The 12,986-nt window shown below is 29.4% G+C and overlaps 1 pseudogene across 1 annotated transcript; it reads right to left on the bottom strand.

Moving 5' to 3' along the window:
* Window positions 1-1,004: 1,004 nt before the first annotated feature.
* On the bottom strand, window positions 1,005-12,814 carry LOC114195190 (uncharacterized; annotated as a pseudogene). The gene is made up of 11 exons (XR_014984100.1): window positions 12,694-12,814; window positions 12,527-12,597; window positions 5,867-8,367; window positions 5,450-5,776; window positions 3,575-4,488; window positions 3,041-3,153; window positions 2,752-2,820; window positions 2,345-2,673; window positions 2,135-2,215; window positions 1,679-2,001; window positions 1,005-1,598 (listed from the first exon to the last, which is right to left on the bottom strand). The product of XR_014984100.1 is annotated as an uncharacterized LOC114195190 (transcript).
* Window positions 12,815-12,986: the final 172 nt, after the last annotated feature.

The following is a 12,986-nucleotide window of genomic DNA, read 5'->3' as shown; positions in this document are numbered from 1 at the left end:
TTTGTGGAAATTGTTGAGCATCCACCAATTTTGCAAATCAAAGGCAACTTGGATTCTCAGAAAAGTTCCTTCGCTTGTAACCATGGCAAGAACAAAGGTCACAACAAATGACAATGTCCAAATTTAATTCACAGTACTACATATTTAAATATTTTATGATAAAATATACTATTTAGATTAGAAATTAAGAAAAATGTTAAATTAATGAGAATGATTAAAGTAATTTGATTATTTAATACTGTAGAATTAAAAAAATTTATATTATGTGTGAACCTAAAAATTGTCCTCTTTTATTACTGTTATCGTTGTGTGAACCTAAAAATTGATACCATATGTGTGAACGAGAATAAAATAATCAGTATTTAAAGACATGAATACAAAAAAAATCAGTATTTATTTATTTACAGTAACATTTTTAAAACATGTTGCGATATTAGGATGTATATAGTATCATTTTGAGTAAATGTGATTACACAAATATTAGTAAAAATAGAAAAAGTGTAACCATCTACAGTGACATTTTTAAAAAGTGTTACAATATTAATAAATGTAACTATATTATACCAATAGTAACATTTTTAATAAATGTAGCTATATTATACCAATAGTAACATTTTTAATAAATGTAGCTATTGTTGTAGCTACTAAATGCTGTAGTGTCAAGCAACGTATATCTTAAAGACTTTATACCAGTTTAAATTTTAATAAAGTTAGTTTAAGCTAACAGAATTAATCTAGAATTTTGGAGAAGAAATTTGTTTTTGATTTTGTCTAAAAATCTTTTTTTTTAATCAACTAAAACTCTTGAAATCTTTTAATTCCCAAAATTTTTCTTGAAGAAATTATAGCATTATTTTTTATTACTTGATTAAAAGCACATTTTAACTAAATAAATATCAAATAAGTAAATGTTGCAGAGTAAAAAAGTACTATTTCTGTGAGTGGAATGATATGGTTATGATTTTATACCTCTTAAATAGCTTTTTCACATTGGTGGAATGATTTTGACATTATACAATGGTAATAAATGATACATTTGTTGAAATATTTTAATATCATATACATTATGAGATATCGTGTTATTAATAAATTATAATTGTAAATGATATAATATCAAAACAGTTTTTGACCAGAAGTTCAAAATCACACAAAGTCGAAACATTTTTTAGGGACATCAAAATAGTCATGGAGACTCATGAGTTCTATCTTCATACTGTGTAGTTCTTGAGTTAAATGAGCGTGTTTCTTAAGAAGATCACCAATTCGCGCTTTTGCATGGTCCAACTTAGGATCCCTTCCGACAACACGTTGGCGCATTTCATCAACCCAGGACCTCTCAAATCCAAGTTCAACAGCTACATCACATAGTTTAAGGAATTCCTTTTCTCTCTCAGGATTAACGCTTCCAGCACTTTCACTTCGAAGGAACAATAACATATCTGCCAATGTTTTCAACATCAAAGCTTGAAAGCGATCGCTAAACTTCTCACAAGCTTTCCAAAGATGAGGATATGCTGATATCGCTTGCATTATCAAAGAAATTTGTGAATCATCGAGACCAGCAAAGTTCTTACACTCTTCCAATCTTGTACGAATGTCTGTAAAAGCTGTGAAAAGTTTGAGGAGTAGGTGACATATGAAAAATACGATGGAAAAAAGACAAGAAAAGAGCAATAACCTGGAGTAACCTCCTTCGACTTATGAATTGTAACACCATTATCTGCACCAATTGACAGAGTTTTAATTGCAGCTTCCTCTGATGGAGGTCCATCTTTGGTCCTTTGTCTTCCTATTTCCTCCATATTCTGTGCATCACGAATAAAAAAAGAAATGTTTGTGTATCTTTAAAGTTATAGTACTTTGAAAAGTAGTTGTTTCATAATACACATCGTGTGTTGTTGGTACAACTATAATTTGAGCAATTTTAGTGGTTACCACTGTTTCTTCGAGTCCATGTTGGTATGGAAAACCAGTTTCGTTGTTTGATTCTTTGTGCACCAACTTTTATTTGAAATATTGAATAAGCATCACAAGAGTTAGTGTTTATAGCAGGAAATCTGTTTGCAATCCTAGTAATTTTTAATATTTTATGCAAATGAGTTACCATACAAGTTTGAGATGAAGTTCTAATTACCTCTAAAACAGAAGTTGGTATTGCAAGTTTATCTGATGTCGTAGTTTTCCCAGTGTTGTTTGCCTCTGTTTCATCAGTGAGCTTTACAATGCCAAAAGTTATGTTGATTGATTAGTAAGTTAAGTTTCGTTGTTGTTATTTTTATTTCTTCCATCATGTAGTTCATCAATATCTCATTTTTTAGAAGATTAAAATAAAATATATAAATACCTGAGTCATGTTTGGAGAAGAAATGAGTGGGAAATTTTGGTCCATCGCTTGTGGGTCTGATGTCATTTCACTTTTTCTGTCTATATTTTGGAACTCTTGTGTTTCAGACACCAGTGTTTTTGTTTCAATTGTCTTATGTTGACCTACCATTTCAACTCTGCTATCCGACATAGATTGATTGTCATCATTGAGTTGTGAAGAAGATGATTTAATTTCAGATATAGGTTGATCTTCATGGCTCATTTTGATGGTACTTTGGGTTTCTCCAAGTGGATTTTGTTGGTCTGTCAGGTATATGATCCGGTCGTTGATTTTCCATCCACCAACTCCTATATGAAGTGATGAATAAAAAGTGTTTGGTCATTCCATTTCTCAAATATTTAGAAGACCTTAATGTACAGTTTTACCTGTGAATATGTCTCACGATTAGAGTTTTCATCCACCTCTGAATTTATTGAAGTCCCATTAACCAATTCCTATAAACCATAATCTTTCTCAGAAAGTTTCTTATCTGATTTTTCATTGATCTAATCAACGATAAAAATATATAGAAAAGGAGCATCTCAATAAGTCTTTTTTTTTAGAATAATAATAATTATAAATGAAAAGACTGTTTTTTGTATACTATAGTTTAATGTCATTGTTATTATGATTGAATTTCAGTAGGTTAAGTAGGATAGGTTGATTGGTTCTGACCTGTGAAGAAGGCAACTCGGTAGAATTGTTGCTTCCAGAAACTTCATCTAATTTCTGTATTTCATGCATCAATGACTCAATATACCAGCTATAACTTAGAGAGTTTTCCAAACCTGTAGTTCAATATGTAATTAAGGACTTCATTTAGCAATGGAAAACAACGCAACCTCAACATTCCGTGAATGATCATTACATTGTCACAATTAAAATAAAAAGGAAAACAAAATAACGTGTAGACAATTATAAATACTGGTGATTATTCTTGTACTAATGTTTGGTATAAAATTTGAATGAAATAGTTAATTTGTTCATATTTTCTTTAGGAGGAACAAAGAAACATACATGATTTGGTAGTTGAGGGTAGTTATTTGAAATGCAGTTATGATCTAATTCTATGAACAATTAAAAATGTTAGCTGAAGAATTGAAATTTCACAATTGCATTATTAAGCGAAATCAGCATGAGTAGTTTATATATAAAGGTTCCATGGTAAGATGCAATGTTTGCAACAACATATCCATGCATAGTATTTACCTTCTAATAAGGAAAATTTTTGTGGGAGCTGACGAGGAGTAATTGTTGAAGTCAAGGAGAGTTTTGGACAGTTGCGAACAATGCGATACTTGACATTTAAAAATATGGTCTCTTGGTTAAAATTTGAAAGATGCATAAATATTAAAAGTTGGAGTTGTGGAAGTTGAAGTTTGGTGTTTCCTGTGTTGTCGTATTCACATCCAATAAACTCTTGTAGTTGAGTGGCTCCATTTATGATTAGAATCTTCAAGTTGGAAAGATCATTGGATACAAATACAGAGGTGAAACATTTCAACTTATGACATTGTTGAATACGCAATGATTGTAGTTTGGGGAAGCATGGTCGGGGAGAATAAGCAATGATACTAGAATCTTCAATGACATATCTTAATTCATCGCATTCACTTACATATAGATCAATCAACTCTGGTAGGGATGTCAACATAGACCGAGGAAATATTACTTTCAATTTTTGACACTCTTATGAATAATGAATGAGTTGAGATTTTGGAGGGTAAATGAGTTGTTGGTAGTCACCCAAATATGACTCATTTCAGGTAGATCTGTCAACGACAATTCTTCTAACTTTAAACTCACTTGTGGCCCCATCATGCCTCCAACAAAAGCCATTCCGAATATATCTTTCAATGACTTACAATTCCAAATAGTTACCCTTTTCAAACTTGAGAACATTGAAAGGTCACTTTCAAATTCATGCTCATCTTCAACCATGTTTTCCTTTTTATTTATTTTCACTCTTGCAGGAGTTACTATATGCTTCAAACCATCACACTCATATATACGCAATTCTTCCAATGAAATCAAGGTCTTAGCTACAGATGTCGTAAACAATGACCCTAACATTGGACATGAATGTATCGTAAGAAGTGCAAAGCTGGACAGAGAAAACGATCCTGAAAATCAATTAAAAATAAGAAAATGTTAGTCTATAAGAGTTCATAATGATGAATAATAATCATCCAAGACAATTTTATTATATAACAACTTTATTAAAAAAAATTATCTCCAGGGACAAACCCAAAACATCAAATAATCAGGTGATAATAATGAAAAAGAATCATCCAATACACTTTTCTTATGTCCATTGCACATTTTCACTATCCATTTTCTTTTAATAATTTCAGATTTAATTACCTTGTTTAATCTCTATATTTACAGAAACTCCATCTTAGTTTTGGTTCCTATATTCTAATAGTATATTTTTCAATCTATATGATACCATTTGTAATTTAATTTACTCATCAAGATAACATATATAAAATTTTATAAATAAAGCGATATCTATTGAGTAAATAGTTTATAATTTTATATTGAAAATATTTAAAATTGAAATATATTTCTCTTTTTCTCTTACTACGTGATCTAATATCATGTATAATGTTTTTAACAATTAATATTCTTATATTTTTCATATACGACAATGGATTCATAGTTTTAATGAAAAAAAAAAGAAATCCAAAACTTATCCCACAAATTTTAACTAACTAACTAACTATATTAAAAATATAACTGTAAGGTAAGAAACACACTTATTGGATACATTTCAAACAAAAATCTAGATTCCATTCTTAAGGATTAATGGAGCCAGTTTCAATTTGTTAATTGCTATTACCAAACATTTGATATTAAGAAAGTTATATATACATAATTTTTCTTAATATAATACTAAAACATCCACGTATTTATAATTTTGTAATTGTTTAAAATATTCACCTTAATAAAAATACCTAAACAACGTGTGCGTTTCTATATCTAGTTTTATTTAATAGCATATATTTTATTGAACATGCAAAAAATAATAAAATGTACAAATGTGGGTTAAAGATGGTTATGAGATGTAAATGGAAAATGTACCTGAGTTATGGTTCACAATAGGTGGTGATGGAGTTGAAGTACTTTTTGAAGAAAATATCAATCGGTTAGACTCAAAATGTTGATGCTCATTTTCTTCGATAATTTTATCTTTTTCTTTTTTTTCATCTTGGTGTGCTGATGGAACAACATCTCCAATTATTTGTTCAAGCATATTGCAGTTAGTTATAACAAGGCGTTTTAATTGAGGTAGGCCTCCTATGGTGCCGACAGGGAAGACATATTTTAATTTTGTACATTCATACACCGCTAAATATTTAAGATTGTGGAAAATTTTGGATTGCTCGAAATGTCCAATTGTGAATTCATCTTTGCTTTTCTTCGTTTTGTCGTCATTTGTTACTATATGCTTCAATATATAACAACGAGATATTTCTAATGATTTCAACTGTACCAAACCTCGAGCCATGTCATATGTGAAGAGAGATGTCAACTCACAACAATTTACTACATTTAGGTTCTCTAATTTTTCAAAAGATCCATCGGTAGGTACACAATCATGCCATAAAGCTCTTAAACACCACATATCTACGATTGTCAAGCTACACAATTCGGAGAACACATTTCCTACCTTATTCAAATGATTGCTAGTGTCAACCAAACACTCTATTTCAGAACTATATATCTGCAGTTGATTCAATTCACTCATACTTGCTCCACTTTGAAATATATCAGGTACGATATTTTTTGCACCTCCCTTAATGTTTCCCATAATTAGCTCTTTTGCGCTTTTGGTCATATGCATAATAATCTCATTTGATATGTCAAAATGATTAAGCGCTAAATATGCATGATAAGAGCAAAACTCATCTTGTGGAGAGTAATAATTGAATTCTTTGTATCCTAACACAATTCCATACCTTTTTAATGTTTGGGGGAGGACACTAAAGAATTCAACGTTTCCATTCCAATAGTACTCTAAGATATATAATTCCTCTAGAGATGGGATTAGTTTGATCTCTTCAAAGTTCTTCCTTTTAATGTAACAATCACTAAACTCTAACAATTTCAAGTTTAGAAGTTGTGTAAATCCAACATCGGTTTGTAGTTCAAGGAATGAAGGCAATGAACATCGACGAAGTGAAAGACTTTGAAGTTTCTTCATATCTCTTACAAAGGAGATGTCACTCAATTTCTAATACTGAAGGACTAAACAACGAAGATTTTGTAATGTTTTGAAAGACATGGTTGACAACTGCAGCTCGTTGTCATAATTTTGATTACTAACAATCAAAACTCTAAGTTTTTCCATTTTTTCAAAAATTGCATCGGATACTTCCAATTGTGTTTGTATGCTTAAAAACTCAAGATTGGAACAATCCATATCATTTGAAAATTTCACACACCATAGATATCTCATTGAACCATGCTCCAAAGTTACATCTTTTTCTAGTTCACACTTGATGACCTTATTCTCATTCTTTGCTATCCATTGGGCTATATCACGAACCAAGTCATGCATTTTGACATGTTTATCACCTACATCCAACAACAAACAGGAACTTACAAGCTTAATCTTGGCTGTAGTCACTTCGGTCCTTGCTTCTTCGTACGTGTCAAATCCATCAACCACACCTAATCCTATTGCACATCTTATTAAACCTTCGATTGGAATCTCATAATCTTCAGGGAATGCAGAGCACAACAATAAAAGTGATTTAGCTTCTTCAGTGTCTAGATTATCGTAGCTTAACTGTAAACACTTATAGGGATCTTGCAAACCTTTTCCAATGTTGATCTGCTTAGAACTTCTCAATTTATTCAAAGCAGAACGCCATATGTCCTTTTGTTTTTCCTTCAAGCTACTAGCAACAGCTACAATGGCAACAGGCAATCCTTTACATTCATTTGAAATTGATCTTGCCAAATCCGTAATGGTTTTAGGGGTGTCTTTAGATATAACTGCTTTGTTTTGGAAGAGAACCCATGCTTCTTCATCAGTTAAGATTGGTAGATTAATTGTTTTTTGACAATCCATTAAAGTACAAACTTCTTCTGATCTTGTGGTAATCAGAATCTTGCAGCCTTTATGATGTTCAGAGGAGGGAATCCCTATGCGACCAAAATCAAGTTTCTCCCACACATCATCTAAAATAATAAGAATATTTTTTTCCTGTGTTAATCTCATGCATAAGCGTTGGGCTCTTTCCATTTCTTGGTTTTCTGGAAATGTATATTGCAATGAACTTGCAATTTTTTCTTGAATCCTGGGAATTTCTACTGTATTAGACACAGGCACAAAAATAACTTTGTCAAAAAGATGCTCAGCTTCTGCTATCTTCTTAACTTCCATTGCTAAAGTGGTTTTACCACAACCCCCCATTCCATACAATCCAATTATGCCAACCCCATCATATTTCAATGCTTTCATTACTTGATCATAAGCATATTTTCTACTCTCAAAATTCATACTTTTTTCTGTGAGAATATCAAAAGTGTTTGAAGGAATTGAGGCAATGCGTTCAAGTTGCATATATGGTCTACCTTTTTGAATAATCTTTTCAAGCTCTGCTTTTTTATTTGCCAACTTCTTTCCTAAACGATATCGCCAAATCCAATTTGGGCAATACCCCAAACAACAACTCTTTTTGGCTTTTGCATCTTTTAGCAAACAATCCACATCTTTTGAATCACTCTTAGCATTCTCCAACCACTTATCAATGACTTCATCAATTTTTATGTTTTGTCTCTGAGCATGTGTGACACGTCTTTCTACATTCTCTCTTGTTTCGGTCAAGTTGTTTTCTTCTTCTTCAACCTCTTTTACAAACTCATTAAAGCAAAAAGAGTATTGTAATTGATTGAAACCCTTACACACCAAATCTTTTGAAATATCAGCCAGAAGACCATAAAGGGTGTCCATTTATTCTCCCCACTAAATTCAACTTATTAATGTGATACTACAAAACAGATAAGATCAACATATTAGTAAAATAAAAAAAATCGATTATTAAATTATTTGTTGTAATAAGTTTTTGTGTTTAAAATAATGATTTATTAAAGAGAAGTAAAATAGACTAAGGAGGAATATTTGATAAAGTATACAATTCTATACAATTTTACATAACAAGAAGTGTTTTTTTAATGAAAAAACATCTTGCATTATAGTTTACCTTTTTCTCTTTCATTCAACATGGAACACGGATATTTTTTGGTTGGCATGGAATTTGTAAAAAGTTATACGTTTAAAAAATATTTTTCTTTCCTCCAAAGAATTAATCAATTCAAATATGAATATACTTAAATGGCATACAAAATTTCCGCCTCTCCAGATAAATAAAGTAACCTTAAAAAAGTTGTCTCTAATATACTTTTCTTAGAATAATTATCAATTTAAAATACTTGATTAATGTGAATCGTGAATCACAAAGTGGAAACAAAGGTTATTAGGTTATTTACTGTAGTTGAGACAGGAATTCATTGAAGTAAAATGGATAAATCTGTATTAATATGGATCCACAGTGATCATTTTTTTGTGAGAGTCAGGCTTTTGGAAAACAAGTTGGAATTTTTCTCTCTTTTTCTTTTTCTTAATCTTTGAAGCTATTCATTGAAGACAATGAATTGAGAAGTTTAATGGATCTAGTTCAATGTAAAAGATTAAACTTTATGTGGTAATGAACCTAATATAGCTAACAAATTTTGAGTTGAATATTGTTGTTGGTTTTAATGCTGGAATAAGAACTATCTTGACAAATACGATATGTAATGGAATGAGTCCTTATTTATTATTAGTCTTTTTCTCATAAATAATAATTTAACGATGAGATTCAAAAAATTTAACTTGGTTATAAATACAATATGATTATTTATATGATTCAATTTATCTACAATTTATTACTTATTCATTAATTAAAAAAATATTATGAATTATTTTAAACTTAATCAAATATTTATAAATTCATTACTTTCATATATTACTTTTTTAAGTTTCTTTTAAAGTATCTAAGTTTAAAAGAAAAATAGAAAATGATTATTAATATATATAGATCTAATGTTATCATTATTTTATTTACACATTTATAAATGATCTAATAACTATGATACACATATACGATACCTATATGACACGTATTCGATATGTCGATATGTTTATTTTCAAAATAATACGATACGAATACGATACGTGATACATACATGATATATGAATATTGAAAAGTCTACAATAATTCTTACAAACGTAATAAATATATGATTGTTAACGTATGAATCCAAATTTTCTAATTATAAATCAATTATTTTGGTAGCCGAAACCTGGTAACTAATGTTAGTGACCAATTTTAAAACCAATTCATAATTGAAACTATTTTAATTATCAATTTAGAGACTAATTATAATTTTTGGAAACTATTTTAGTTGTCAATTTGGTCACTATTTAGTGACTATTTTTTTTTTGTCAATAAAATTGGTCACTATTCAAATATTTTATTGTAGTGTACTACGACTTTATAAATTAGATACTTCATTGTTAAATATTGTTAAAGTATCATAAAGTATCCACGTGTCGAACACGAATAAGTGGCTCAAGTTGAAGTATCAATGCATCATAGTCTAATAATAAAAAGTGTTTACAAAAGATTTAATATTTAAATAAATGATATTATAAAATTAAAATTTAGACCACACCCAAAACACCCTTCAAGTTTCCCTCAAAAATTAACTTTTACAATATAAATATAAATATAAATATATATATATATATATATATATATATATATATATATATATATATTCATAACTCCTTTTTCTTTTCTTTCGTGATACAATATTTCTTCTTCTCTTCTAATTGTTCTATTATTTTATATCTACAAAATTCATCCATATTTCCAATACTTTCTCTTTGACAATGTTAATTATATATTTTTTTTCGGTTATATTCAAATTATGTATTTTCAGTTTCAGTTAATCAAATAATTTTTAGTCTCATATTTGATTATATTTACTCATTTTTAATATTTTTATTTATTATTCTTTTTTTGCATGATTGAGAATGTTTGACTCTTAAATTCAAGTGTTCAATTATATAAATCTTTTATTTATTAGGTGATATAAAAAAATATCTTTTTATTCTTTTTAATACTTAATTTTTGTTAGTCACTATGGTGATCAATTTAGATATCAATTTACAAAATAAAAAAAAATTATTATTTACTAAAATAATTATCATGAATAAAAAATTATAGTTGGTCTTTAAATTGATTTATAAAATTTAGTTACATAGGTTTTGACTTAGGTGTTTAAAGATTAGCTATCAAAGTTTTGCTACCAATGAAATTAGTTTTTAAATTAGTTTCTAATTAACTAGTGACCAATTTAAAGATTAATTAAAGTTTGTTATTCATTATAGTGACTATTTTAGTAATGAATAATTTTTTATTTTGTAAATTGGTATCTAAATTAATCAGTATAATGACTCACAATTGTTTATCATTAGTTATTATTTAGAAATTTATTGTAGTGATATATATATATATATATATATATATATATATATATATATATATATTATATGTATTTTATTACTTTCTTGCTTGAAAAAAAAAATAGTTATCGATTTCATTATCCACGTTGTTTTTTAAAGACAATATCTACTCAATTAAAAATAAGTAAATATATTTTTCAATTTCAATGTAGTTATATTTAATAGGCTACCAAATATTTTTTAAGCTTAATTATATATGATAGGTTATATATATATTCTTTTCACATATATGATTTATGGTCATAGTCATGGTTATGGCATGGTCATTGAGAGATTGTGGTTCCATATGGTTATATGACATTAGTCTTACACATACAAGACCTTAGACACCACTTTTACACATATGGTTATGGGCTTTTATTCTTATATAGTGTTTAACTTTGTCTTTTCTATCCAATGTGGGACGGGGTTCGAATCCCTCCTCGCCCACAACCGGCCAAAAAAGGGAAGGATTTTTCCCTCTGGGGGTAGGAAAATCATGATCGGGCTAGTGGACCCAAAGCTATGGAACTTGTGAGTAGTTTGTAGAAATGGAATGGCCTTACTGTTTTATGTTTTATTAAATCAATTGAGTATGCCCTAATCTTTTAATCCCCATTTTTTTTTACGCTTCCTCAGCCAGGTTTGGAATAGCGGAGCAAGTAAAGTATTATTAGCATAGCACAAAAAAGCGTTCCTCATCATTAATATGTTTGCTAGTGGTAATTGCTTCTCGGGAAAATTGATGAATGCATCAAAGATGCACTTGCTACTGCTAGTACCAGTATATCTAAGAATTCTTAATTGGTTGGTTTAAATAGCCCCGGACTGTCGAACAAATGAGTATCCCGAACCTACACCGACGGCGATTCTCAAATATCGCAGAACAGAATGGGATACGATGAGATAGAATACAATAGAAACATTACACATATGGTTATGGGCTTTTATTCTTATATAGTGTTTAACTTTGTCTAATGTGGGACTTTGACTCACACTTGGACTATTCCCAACATCTCCCCTCAAGGGTGAGTCCCTTGTTTTTTTTTTCTTTTAACCATCGGCTCTGATACCACTGATATGTTATATTTATTTCATATAGGATATGGGTTATAGTTATAGGCATGTTTATGGATATTGAGAGATTGTGGTTCCATATGGTTATATGACATTAGTCTTACACATATAAGACCTTAAACACCACTTTTACACCAAAACCTTAAAGCAATGTTGTTATGGGCCTTTATTCTTATATAGTGTTTAACTTTGTCTTTTCTATCCAATGTGAGACTTTGACTCACACTTGGACTATTCCCAACAATATATAATATCTATTAAATAAAAAAAAAATAAGGAACTAATGCATTGGTTGAGTTTTTCATCTAGTTGACTATAATAATAACATAATATTTTCCGTTTAAGATATTCAGATATAATTCTGATTATATATTTATAAATCTTAACATAATTTCACTCCAGAGAAATGGATCAATTTGGTTAAGTAATCCTTGAACAGCAAGAAATCATGAGAAATAAAAATTAAAAGAAAATGCCACTGCATAGGAGATAGAAATAATGAGAAAGCTTTAATCACGTACCTCTTTGTTTAGAATATTGATGATATATAAGTACAATAATGGGGGACTTGGTCAGAAAGAGACTTCAAAGTCTGCTGCAAGAAACAGTACCATTGATTTGAAATATTGAATAAATGATGTAAAGAAATTTGCATCAAGGATTTTGAGCAAATATATGAAACCTTTACCTCTTTAAAATATATATTTGTGGAGATTGGTGAGTTTATGATCCGAATGTTGAGTAGTGTATGAGTTGGTGGGGTGAAATGAAGAACAATTATAGGGCATAAACATGTGAAAGGTAACCTTGTATTCAAAGAAAAAATGAAGATATATAGATCATCTTTTATTCTTTTCCAGAATGTTTCAAATTCTTTGAAGGAAGAGTTTGGTAATCCCTTGTTTGAAGTTATGCTTAAAGTGTTTGCAATAACTTGTGTGATCCTTCATTTAATTTGCAAATCAAAGGCAACAACATAGA

The sequence above is a fragment of the Vigna unguiculata genome, chromosome 8 (assembly GCF_037176805.1).
Source record: "Vigna unguiculata cultivar grain cowpea cultivar isolate G323 ecotype 2 chromosome 8, ASM3717680v1, whole genome shotgun sequence".
NCBI classification, from domain to species: domain Eukaryota; kingdom Viridiplantae; phylum Streptophyta; class Magnoliopsida; order Fabales; family Fabaceae; genus Vigna; species Vigna unguiculata.
The sequence above is the reverse complement of the archived record's forward strand: the minus strand, read 5'-3'. Positions and strand labels throughout refer to the sequence as shown.